Below are 13,000 nucleotides of genomic sequence, written 5' to 3' on the forward strand. Positions count from 1 at the left end.
TTTATTGTCACCATTGTTCTATATGGCCTCATCAAGAGAAACACTTTCACTAGTCCAAGCTGAAAGAATGGACTCTGAGACCAAAAGTTTAGTGGAGGTGAGATTTTAATGGTAATTTTGTAGGATCAGTTGTCTTGTGGGCAGGCAATCTCTAGAATACACAGCAAGCAATTTGTTACCTATGGCACAAATCCCTCCCCACTTCCTCATTGTCTAAGTGATATGGGTTGTATAATCTTTCTGAAAGTTGCCTGAGTTTCATTATTTTCGTATCCTGTTTCCTTCTCACTTTAAGTGTACATTTATTTACAAGGATACTTTGTTACTCTTTGCCAATTGGCCAGTCCTCAACATCTTATTTGCCTGGAGGCTTTCCTCCAGGGCATGGATTTAGAGTTCCTCCATTAGCAGGTTATTAAATAAGTTCATAGTAATTTTCCACTCTGGAATTGGATTCCTAGGTTTGAAAATGGGCCACCAATAACTATTTCTCATACTTGCCAATGTAACTAACTCTTACTACCTATAGAAAATTTTGCCTTTCACTAATATTTAAATTTATAGTAAATGATTATCATATTCACAACAATGTTGGTTAATTTCAGATAAATGTCACATGGACTTTCCTGCCTGGGCTGGGTTTGAACAACAATCCTCCGATCTCAATCTCTTGAGTGGCTAGGATTACAGGCATGAGCCAACAGTACCTGACACATCACTCCATTGGAAGACATTTAAAACAAGACAGATCCTGTCTTGAAGGACCATTTTGTGTTTTTTTAAATTGAAAACAAAACACAAAACCCCAAGCTCTATGCTACAATTATCAACTTTTGTTGAAAACAAAGATATTTCATAGTGAGAGTTATAGGTTATGATTTTATTCGCGTAAGCATGCTGTATACCTTTTTTAGTATATTGCAAGCCATTTAATTTTACCACCAAAAGTGATAAATAGTTTTTGTCAGAAAGAACTTGAGTTACTTAAAAGAGTAATGAAGTAACTCTGAAAGTTTTGTGTGTCTTTCAGAGATTTTACAGATCTTGAAGAAATAATATATTTCACCAACATAATAAAAACTTGGGTTTTCACTAATGATTTTTGCTTTATAGAAACTATTGTAATGAGTCTATTCAGTGAAGATAATTTAGTTTCTAGTAGATTCATGAGTTATTTGGAGTAAAGCTCTTAACACTTCTACATAGAGAGAACAAAACTGCCTAAGTACAAAAGAGTAAGTTTAACAAATAGGAGTCTCTTAAAGAAAGACTCAGTTTGTCTTCAGCTAAAAATTTATGTATAGAATAAAGATCACCAGGACAGTAAGCCTCAGAAGGCAGCATGGTATTCTATGTATTATTCTGTCTCATGATCTAGGGCATTGTTCATTACTGATCAAAAGAAAGATGCTAATTTTTCCTTTTATTCATAATTACTAACAATTACATCCTGGACATTTGGGATAGAATATATACCCAAATGGAAGTGGAATATATAACAAAAGTCTCCTTTTTCACAGTTCTTCACATATCTATATGTATGATTTTAAAACTTAAAAGAACAATATGAATATTCTTTTGAATCATTTATTTAAAAAGATTTTCTTTCAGTATGATCTCTAATTTGTTTTTCCAGCATAATTAACAACCATGTCTTTTCATTTCATTTGTCTTAACACTCATATTAATGAATTTGCCTTTTGTCTTGCTCTGAACTTGATACTGAAAAAGGTTTTCTGCACCATTGCTTCTTAATGTGCCACAGGTAATTAGCTCTGTTACAGTAGCCTCTAAAATACTTCTCTAAAATGAATAGAGACTTTCACAGGAAACAGATCTATCTCAAAATGATTTCGTTTCTTTGAGGTCAGTATCAAGATGAAAGACATTTTGAGTAAGAAACTTAGGAAATTACAGAAAATGTCTAACATAGATAGATGGACAGAAAGTATTTTCCATATACTATCAAATATCATTAATATCAAAATTTTTAATGTTCCAACATGTTCTGATTAAAGAAATGAAAAAGAGGGCTGAGGTCTTCCCATGGCATAGAGGAGAACATGTGTTCCAATCTGCTAAATATATTCTGTCTTTTCTGTAACTGACATCCCCTGTGTTACTTGTGGATTGAGCACCCTGTTAAAGTCAGACCTTTTATTTATGTAGCTGGGAATACTGATTTCAACTTGGTGTTCTGTGTGGTGGAGACCATGAATCAAAGCATTGCCAAAGGTGAAAATGTAGGCATTTGGCAGTGCTTTGATGGCTCTTCATACAAATTCTAACATGGGCCATATTTCAAATGCTAAATTTCAAAGGGGATAATGTTTTGTACTTTGCAAAATAGGAAAAATGTCTGCTCTTAAAGCCCAAAAGGAAGAAATTGGATTATTTACATGGCTTTTGGAAATGCTAGTTCCATGTTTATTTCATCAGTATTTTTAATATATATATATATATATACATATATGTAAAATGATTTATTGCTCTAAATGCATTTCTAGACATGTTTTTGGCCCAACAGTGGCCAGGAACAAAGTGGTGTCTGCTTTAGCATGAAGTCTGCCTGAAATTTCATGTCACTAAAGGGTCCTTCTTTTAATTTTGTCTCTCTCGTTACCAAATCAATTATCGCAATGAACTCTCTTCTTTCTTCAAACGACTGAGAACCCAGCCCTATATATTGGGGATGTGCTGCCCCTCATTCTGTGACACAAGAAACCACTGAGAGATATTTGAAGCCCAGTCCTGCAGCAAGAGTGAAGTGTTTAAGTCACCACAGAGCAAGGCTAGGTTGTTCAATGAACTCAGCTACACACAGGAGTTCAACTCTGTCTTTGGATTGAATTATGGCACTCCAGGACTAGTCTTCAACAATTCCCTCTCACTGAAGTATTAAAGTTAAGTGTCTGTCTCAGTTTCTTAAAGGTCGTGATTGGTAGCTAGTAGCTAGTTGACAGACCCTGGAATATAATCTCAGCCAACTAATCTTGGAGTTTGAAATTTTAATTTCTATTCTAAGAATCGTATTTTTTCATTTTCTCATTTCATTTATCAAATGACAGATATTATTTCTGGTTGAGACTTGGCCACTTAGAGGTTTACAGGACTGCTATGTTAGCAGTGATGATTGTAATGGGTAACTTTTTTTGTGTTTGTGCTGATCCTGGGGCTTGAACTCAGAGCCTGGGTGTTGTCTCTTAGCTTCTTTGGTTCAAGGTTAATGCTCTACCATTTGACCTACAGTGCCACTTTTGGCCTTTTCTAAGTAGTTCATTGGAGATAAGAGACTTATGGACTTTTCTGCACAGGGTGGCTTTGACCTGTTGTTCTCGGATCTCAGCATCCTGAGTAGCTAGGATTACAGGAGTGAGCCAATAGAGGTAGATTTTAATGATATGGTTAAAATAGATTTTAATGGTATGTTTTTGGTTTGTTTACTGAAGTTTTTGATGGTGTTATTGTTATAATTCAAGTATCATTCATAATGCAAAGCTGTATTCTGATATTTCCATTATACCAAGTATTTATCAGAATTGTTCTTGAATATTAAGTGGCTTTCAGTAAGATAATCAGATGCTCTTTCCTTTGCATTGGAAATATATTTCATTAGTAAGATTCGAATATTTTAATAATTGTTTATCCTTTAAACTTAGTGGGAAATAGCACTTAATGGCTTTGAACTTGATTTTCTCAATGTTTGCTTTGAATCCACATATTTCATTCATATTCTTGAGGTAGTTTTATATGTCTGCAATCTTTGTGAAATCAAGATCATATAAAATAATTTCCACTCCTTGGGGATTCTTACCCATGCATGCTGTTTTATGCTGCATTTTTGCAGTCTTAGCTATGAATCACATTTTTTAAAACAAAACAGGGATGATAGCCAGGATTGGTGAGGTATTGTTATAATCCCAGCACTTGGAAGGGCTGAATCAGGAAGGCTGAGAGACCAGTATGGGCTATACAGAAAGACTCTCTCTGCAACGTACAAAGGAAGGAGGGAAGGAAAGAAAGAAGGAAAGAGCAAAATAAGGAAGAAAGAAAGAGAAAAAGATAAAAAGCATACTTTTTTATTCTGTAGCTTTAATGACTACGAGTATATGATTACTGACATCCACTTCTCAAGTTTTATTCTGTGCCCCTGGACCTTGTGAAAGCCCAGAGGCTGTATATTGACAAAGTTTTCTGCACCTTGGCCTGTGGCATTATATATTCCTCTTTTTGTCTCTCCATGGAAGTCTTCATTCAGCGGGTCCATAGTGCAGCCTTATCCTCCCTCACTAACATGGTCTCCTTGGAAGCCAAAACCTGTGTATGCATCTCAGCAAGCAAGAGGCTTAGAAGTGCAAATGATGTCCTTTTCTTTGCCTGCCTGCAGAGGTCAGCCCTTTTGAACAAGCTGGACCACCTATGCTGGTCATGTAGTCATGTTCTGCACAGCAGAAAGACCTGAATAGTGTTGTGAAAGAAATCTCTGAACCTTCAGGTTGCCTCTTATCCCAGCCAGACATCTCTCTTGTTTGCACTAAAAACCTGGAGAGGTGAAACCAGAACATGTATCATTCAGATGACCAAAACCACCCTAGGTTTTTCAAAGAGAGAAGTGAATAAATACTAGGCTAACTGTAACAGAGGTAGAGAAAGGTGGAGTTGGTGGATTGAACAAGAGACAAGATAAGGCAAGTGAAGAATTAGTAATTAGCCTGGAGGTACAAAACCATTACTCTTACCCTAAGATTTCCATGCCTAGAACCCAGATGTCCAGGAACATAATCCTGTATCATTTAGGAACTCCATAGGCCTCCCTGTCGCTGTCCACCCCTCCGGTGCTGAAATGGCTGCGCACAGCCCTGCTGGAGGTGCCACAGGAAACTTGAGGTGAAGGGAGTCCCTCTTCCATTCCCCTGTCTTCCGGTGTCCAACGTATGTCTCCAAGAAAGACGTTTAGCCAAGGGAATGTGGGAAGGATAGTTTTCTGGGAGCCGAGGGACAAAAGTCCACACCAGTCTTGACCTTTAGTTTCTTAACATCTATTTGTGTCCTTTGTTTACATGGCAATAACATCATGCATCTGCCATTTATCTTTTAAGGCCCATTATCACATAAGTGAAGAGGCTCTTTCCCTCTGTCCTGAAAAAGAGAGAGTTTTTTGATAGTCCCCATCTTATGGTCTAGTTATATTCCCATTGTATATTCTAAAACCTAAAAGCCATATTTTAAGTATTCTATGTCCAGTCTTCCTTATATAAAACAGTAGGTAAAAAGAAGAAAAGGATCAAATGTAACTAATCTCTTACTATGTGGCTGAGTGGTCCCTCCAGCTGCTACTTATTCATGGATATGGAAGTTCCTGGCTCTTCAGCCTTTGGGCTATAGGGTTAACAACAGTAGCCCCTGTGCTCTCAGACCTCTGGTGTTGAACAGGGAATTTTATATTGTTGTTTTCCCTGGTCCTGAAACCTTTTGACTTTGATATTCAAGCAGTGGGCTTCCCTGGTTTATCCTGCAAAGAACCTAGTGAAATTTCTTGGATACTATAATTGCACAAGTCAATTTATGTTTAATAATCTCTATCTATCTATCTATCTATCTATCTATCTATCTATCTATCTATCTATCTATCTATCTATCTATCTATCTGTCTGTCTATCTGTCTGTCTATCTGTCTATCTGTCTATCTGTCTGTCTGTCTGTTGATCTATCTATCTATCTATCTATCTATCTATCTATCTATCTATCTATCTATCTATCTATCTATCTGTCTGTCTGTCTGTCTGTCTGTCTGTCTGTCTGTCTGTCTGTCTGTCTGTCTGTCTGTCTGTCCGTCTGTCTGTCTATCTATCTACCTACCTATCTTACAGGCTCCATTATTTGTTATTTATATATGGGTATGGGTTTGTGGAGAACCCTAATACAAATGGTATTGCAGGGGTTCATAGATATCAAAACTTAACAAAATTTTACATGCAAAACAGATGCCGCTTTTTATCTTGAAACAAAACAAAACTAGATATGATCATCTGGCCCTATGAAGCTTCTTTACCCCAATTTTATGTATTTGTTATCTTCCCTCACAGTGGTTTGAATGACCCCCACATTGTTAATTCTATTAATTCAACATTAGTAAAATGAATGCATATTGGTCATAGATACCGTTCTATACTCTGTAGATTTCATTTCTGGTACTTTTATCTGGAAGTATCAATGACAGTAAAACAAGTTAAAATTTCTCATTCTGTAGAGAGTGCGGATGGATGTACTGTGCAATCCCTCCTCCTCCTCCACAGTGTGTTTAGGTAATAGTTACACCGTCTTCTAAATTTGACAGGAAAGCTCTTGGTACTCTGTGGTCAGATTTTCAAAGTCAGTGCTATTGTTCCAAAGTAAGGTGCTTTTCTTGGCTTACAGCCTAAGTTTTCTTTAGCACTTCAATCAAGTTAGGTTCCTGAAGAAAATATAATTTGCTTTATCTTTAGGATCTCTCTTCACCCCTAGAGCTTCAGTGCTTTATTCCCATGTTTGAATGACAGCCATGACTTCCCAGAAGTTAGCCCTGAGCCTCGAAAAACTTCCTCACTGGTTTTCTTCCTTCATGGATGCTTTGGTGCCTTCCCTGTATTTCCTTTCCCTGTATTTCATGTATTTTATGTACTATAATATTTTATTATTTTATTAATTGATTAATTCATTAAGCTGGTCTGAAGCTTGAACTCATCACCTAGGTACTATCCCTGAGCTGTTGTGCTCAAGACCAGTGTTCTATTACTTGTGTCATAGCTCCAATACTGGCTTTTTGTTGGCTAGTCAGAGATAAGAATCTCTTAGACTTTCCTGCCCAGAATGACTCTGAACCCTGATCTTCAGACATTAGACTACAAGCATGAACCACTGTCCCCTGGAGAGTTTTTAATTTTTTTATACGTTCATCAAGTGTTTTTATTATAAGGCTGGATAATGTGATTTAGAAGACAATAAAAGATGATATTTCCAACCACAGATATGAAGCACCAAATGTAATGGATATATACCACTTCTTTGTTGTTGAAATTATGTGTTTTCAAAATCAAATTATGATGATTTTTATTATTATGAGATAATTTCACAGATGTGGAATGACTAAGGAAGTGAGTAGGAACATTTTCAGCCCCTTCATGTACAGTGATAATTTTCTGGCCAAATTGTCTTAATCTATCTAATTTCTCAGTTCTTGTTTCAACAATTCTCAGTATTACGAGCTTACCTGAAACTGTTTTTAATCCCATATCACAGGATAAAGCTGAATTCTCATAAAATATTTTAGTATATTTATGTGAAAGTACATATGTTAGTGGTCAAAAAGCATGAGTAATTACATTTGAGAAACCTCTTAGAGACAATTTATGTGGCAAAATGCATAAACATTTTTCTTTTGACTCTTTTGACATGTGTATTAGCGCAATTTCTTTTTTCTGATTTATAGGAAAAAATTATCTTGTCTTTAATGCCCCTTCATATGTTTGAAGACCATTTTAGACTATATTTCAGTTTAATGTATGTATTTAATTTTGGCAGCATTTCCATGTCAATCATCTTATCCTTCAAAGTAATGCCACATGTGGAATTATTCAAGTAATGAAAGTAAATACGACTCACCTTTCCCTGAGATCCGTTAGGCATCCATTATGTCTTCTAGCTTAGAAAGCCTGAAAAAACTCACTAGGCTATGGTATGAAGTTAGAGTCTATTCAGCTCCTTGATGAGAGGGTGGTTTTGTGTGAAACTTCTTGGATTATGAGTAGCTTTGGCCACTAAATTGTTCTAGGAAGCCATGCATTACGCCAAGACCCTCAGCTAGAAATAGAATTGGCAAAAGAGTATTGCTCTGACAAATTTTTAATTGTTTTCTGTTTTTATCCAACTTATTAATAATCATGGATAAGACCTGATGGTCTTGAGAGGTTTCTTGAATGCCTTTCTCTCATTATGTAGTTTATATTTTGCATGTTTCTGTTTCTCAATCTCCATTTTCTTACTCGAAATAATTACAAGTGCTTTGTAAAAATTAGAAACCATATTATTGAAAGTGTGGTTGCTAATTGATTTATACAATATAACTTTGAAATAGTTATGAAATATATTTTACATTTACTATAGAAGAGCAGTAAGAAAAACAAATATTTCCTCTAATCAGAGCAATCTATTGCTTGTGTGGTTGTCTTAAGTGTTTGACAAGGTAGAAAAACGTTCTACATATTATCCATATCAATAAATCTAGTTGGCTGAGTTGATATTGCATCATTCATGAGTGGGTCATGTGGTAGTTCCCCCATAACACGAGTCTAGCTGATTACCTAAGTTTATTTCAGATCATTCCTGCATTCATTGAGTTGTAACTAGTTGTTCATTTAAAATATATTTATTTTCCAGGTATTGTGCTAAAGACTAGATTCAAATAAAACTTACTAGTGGTGTTCTTGAGTTTTATTTCATTGCAATACTTTATTATTGTAAGATTTCCTTTTATTTACTTTCTAGATATTCTTTTTCCTTTACCAGCCACCATCCATCTGTTTAAAATCATTTATGTTTGCATCCATAATGAGAAATCATACAAAGAGACTACTTGTAGATTTTGGGTGATAATTAACATCCCTGATTAGTATTTTCATTTAGGTACTGTTAATCTTTAAAATTAAGTGGAGTGGTTTATTGCTTAAGCCCACAAAAAGAAATGAGTTCTTCTGGGCTTGAATATAAATTTTGTCTCTACTGGATATGTGGTTGCTAATTTGAAATTTTGAGCCCTTAAAATGTAAAAATGGATAGGTGAAAAAGTTCAGTGAGATGATACACATTAATAAATAATATCTGGTAAATATAACTATCAATGGCTAGTATTTATATCATGAAATGCTGAACTTTTCCTGACAAAACGTTAAATTTATCATATTGATAGGTGATCTGTGGTTACTCCTGGCCATATGAATACTCATTAAAGAAATAATTCCATATGTGAGATAATATTATTTCAGAAACATCCTAATAGTGTTTTGTTTTTTAATTATATTCAATTGATAAGATCATAATATTTTTATCACCATTGATGAAGTGTGTATAATGGGTTTTAGAAACAGAAAATAAAACTATTCCTGTTGTTTTGAACTGAACTAGCCCTTGAAAAGCCATATTTGGTATGTAAATAAAAGTTAGCATTCTGTTAAGGCTTTAAAAAGGTAATGGATTGAGCTGGGAAGGTGGCTCAGTGGTAGGGTGCTTGCCTCGCATGCATGAGGCCCTGGATTCAATTCCTCAATACCATACACAGAAAAAGCTGGAAGTGGCTCTATGCCTCAAGTGGTAGACTTGAGGGGGATAGTTTTACTAAGAAAAGCAATCAATTCCTATAGAATAATTAAATATCCTATTCCTAAACCAAAATTTCCTTTGACTCATAGAAATGGGAAATAATCATGTTATATTTTTTCATGATTTATTTTTTCTTGCTTCAACAGTATCTTCGTCTATCTAATTCCTATCCAGAATGCAATGAGGAATGCACAATCATAAGCTGAATGATTTCTGTGTACCAAGAGTGTTTTGAATTGCACTGCAGAATTTTCACACATATAATGAAAAAAATCCCAATTGGCATTTTCTTTGGAAAAATCCATAATAATTATACATGCTATACATCCCTTTTAGTACCCAAGGGTTTAATTCTTGATTACTATGTATTTTTCCATGTACAAAACTCTTACATTATAATAGTCCTTCTTCAGTCTGAGCTGAATGTCAAAGAGAATTTGGCAAATAAAATGATAAGGAAATGTCCTGTTGAGCATATTGTGAGTAGTTATAATGGTTTTTCACTCTCTGTACCATTTTGGGGTTTGCTTATACTTATTTTTTTCCGATAGCTTGAGATAAATCTGGGTTATTTATTTGAAATTACTCTTCTTAAAAAAATTACCTGTAAGTAGTTGTACTCAACAAATCCGTTATGAGTACAGTGAATCTTGATTGATATCTTCCCTTTCATTGTTCTCTACCATGGCTCCCAACCCCACCCCTACTGTCAGTCCTCAGGTGTCCATTGAATATTATGGGTGCATTCTTCCCCCATCCTCTCTTCATTCCAGATTACTCTTTTTTAAATGTAGGTAATTACAACTTTATATTTTTCTTTTAGCACTGCCTTTCTTATATCCAAAATATTCTGGTAAATTGCATTCTCATTAAATGCTAAGATCTTTTTTATTTCCTTTCTATGATGACCCACTGGTGAGTCACCAATATATTGTTCAGTCTCCCATGTGTTTGAACATTTTCTATTGTGTTTGTTATGTTGTTTATTTCTAGCTTCATTCCATTGCAGTCAGATAGAATGCAAGTTATTTTAAGACTTGCTTTATGTCTTCACGAGGCTTCTTTTGGCTATAAAATACAATCTATATTTTGTCTCTCAACCAAATAGGATGCCCAGTACCTTGATGTCTTTTGTAGAGTGACCTTAAAATAATTGCTAGCTAGACACATAATGTTAGTCTCTATGCTTTCTAAGAAATGTGTGAAATATCTTTAATGACCAACATTTTCCCTATGTCTTTTAAGTTTTTCTTTCTTTGTAAAGTTGTTGTCTTCTAGATTGAAGTCATGTTAAAGACTTGGTGAAGATTCACTGTGCTCATATACTACTTTGTTGAATGGCAAACTCCTCTGTACAACTACTTAAAGATTAAAAATTTAAAACAAAAAGAGGTGGATGCATAAGAATTACTGCAAAGGTCTTTTATGAATTGCTTTATTTTCTGTTGTCCTCACTTGTCAGTAAATGAAACATACAGATATAGGTATAAGTTGATATGTGTAAGCTGATGACACTAAGAAATGGAGCAGCAATACCTCATGTCCTGAGGCTCATTTACTTCACAAATTCACAATTTCATGCTTTGTTAAGAAAGAGAGAAACTGTTGATGACTGAAGGTGAAAGGAGAAGATAGGCTTCACTGGAGAGGAGCAGACACCTCTGCAGTTCACAGGGAGAGTGGTTTTGCAGGAAATATACGCATGCATGTATTGGGAGGAGAAGGCTCGGGGAAAGCTACCTCCCAGGGCTGTTTTCACAATTTAGAAAACACTAATTTATGAATCAGTTGCCTGGCTCTGCTGGCAAGGTAGATAAGATGCCATGCACCGAGCATAGCGAGCAGGTCTGGGCACATTTGTCAGCCAGATGGTGTGAGACAGTTTATTAGCACACTGTCCTTAAGTGATGTCTCTATTAGTCCTAGTCAAGTTGACTATTAAGGGTAGTGTGACTCTGTTGGAGCTAGAGATAAAATACACTGTATTCAAAGAAGCAAAGGCAAAACCTTTAGGTGAAAATTTAGGAGCCAGTTTTTCCTTTTATCTATCTGTTTATCTATCTATTTCTTTTCTGCTGACACTGGGGCTTGAACTCAGGACCTTGTATTCTCACTTGGAAGGATCTGATTTTCCAGTAGATCATGAGGACAGGCGGTGTCATTTTTGCCTTAATGTGTATATGCATGTGTCTCTGTGTTTTCCCCTGAGTCCCAAACCAAGCTAAGAAACATGGATACATGAAAAATGTTTTTTCTCTTTGTTGTCACAAAACTGAGACCAGTGGTGTGCTGTTATGTTTGCATATAGGCGCACTCACAGTATGGGTGTGGGGGAGGGGATATTCCCCCCAGGCCCCCAGCTTCCCCTCCCTGTTGGGTGTCCAAACTTGTGAAATAAGCAATGTGAGTATTCTGAAAGTGACTCCATTCTGTGCCTTCATTCTGACTTGCAATCCACAGGAAAAACAGGATTTTCATGAAGCTGCATCTTCACAAATCACTGCTATACAGCATAATTTTCTAGGTTATGGCTAAACAAGGAAGAGTGCTAGAAATCACAATAATTTTTTTATTTATGACTTTGGCAGGAGGGAGGTCTCCTTTTACAAATATCTTTCTTCCCGATGATTTAAAAACGTGCTAAAATTGTGTTAAACAAAATCAGTGGACACGGACTGGGAAGGTGGCTCAGTGGTGGAGCACATGCCTTGCATGCCTGAGGCCCTGGGTTCGATTCCTCAGCACCACATAAGCAGAAAGAAAAAAGCTGGAAGTGGCACTGTGGCTCAAGTGGTAGAGCGCTAGCCTTGAGCTAAAGAGCTGAGGGACAGTGCCCAGGCCCAGAGTTCAGGCCCCACGACCAGACCCCCCCCCAAAAAAAAAATCAGTGGACAATATCTGCTGTCATAATTATATTTATCTTTCCTTTTTAATCTGAAACATGTCCAGTGTTGGTGATTTACTATTTGTCCACATCAAGATATTTGTATAGTTGAACATTCTCCAGTTGTTCCATATAGTTTGCCATCAACAGCAAATTTGATCTTTGCCCCGAAAATTTTAAAGCTTTGTTTCCTCTGAAAGAAATTTCATACAATAATCTCTAGGGATTTCAAGGATGCTCTGCTTTTCATAGGTTTAAAACATCTGCTTTTCTTTTTACTTTTGACTATTTGACCAACTTGCTAAAAATTTATAAAAGATAGAGCGGTATTAAACGTACTTTTAAATTTACAAGTGAAAAGACATCTTTTGGGGTTGTGGAGGATTGCAGACTAGAGGCTTTCTTCTTTAGACTTGAAGGAAAGTAGTTTGAGAAGCAAAGGAAAGACTCTCTACAGAAAGGCCCCCAAGGGAGGAAGAGGATAGCTGAAGTTTGTGGCTAAACAGAAAGGTGACAGAGAAAATGAGCAAAAGGTTGGTGACTCCAGTAAGAACTCTATGGCAGGGTAATCTGTCGACCTCCCTCCGTGACTGCTCTGTAGACCTAGTCACGGGACAGACCCATGCCTCATTGCAAGCATCAAACCCTGGCGTGGGATTTGATGGGTTAGGGACTTCCCCAGTGAAGTCAGATTCAGATGAAACAGGCTTTTGTTGCCCATATTTCAGACAATGGAAGGGAGATGATTTCTTGTCGGGTGGT

At 36.2% G+C, this 13,000-nt stretch overlaps 1 protein-coding gene across 4 annotated transcripts in view; it reads left to right on the top strand.

The window, feature by feature from the left end:
- The window catches only part of Marchf1 (membrane associated ring-CH-type finger 1), a 508,963-nt gene that overhangs the window by 163,720 nt on the left and 332,243 nt on the right, over positions 1 to 13,000 (top strand). The gene's annotated exons all lie outside the window — the stretch shown is intronic.

This window comes from Dipodomys merriami, unplaced genomic scaffold (genome assembly GCF_024711535.1).
Source record: "Dipodomys merriami isolate MVZ:Mamm:240054 unplaced genomic scaffold, mDipMer1.0.p SCAF_12, whole genome shotgun sequence".
NCBI lineage: Eukaryota > Metazoa > Chordata > Mammalia > Rodentia > Heteromyidae > Dipodomys > Dipodomys merriami.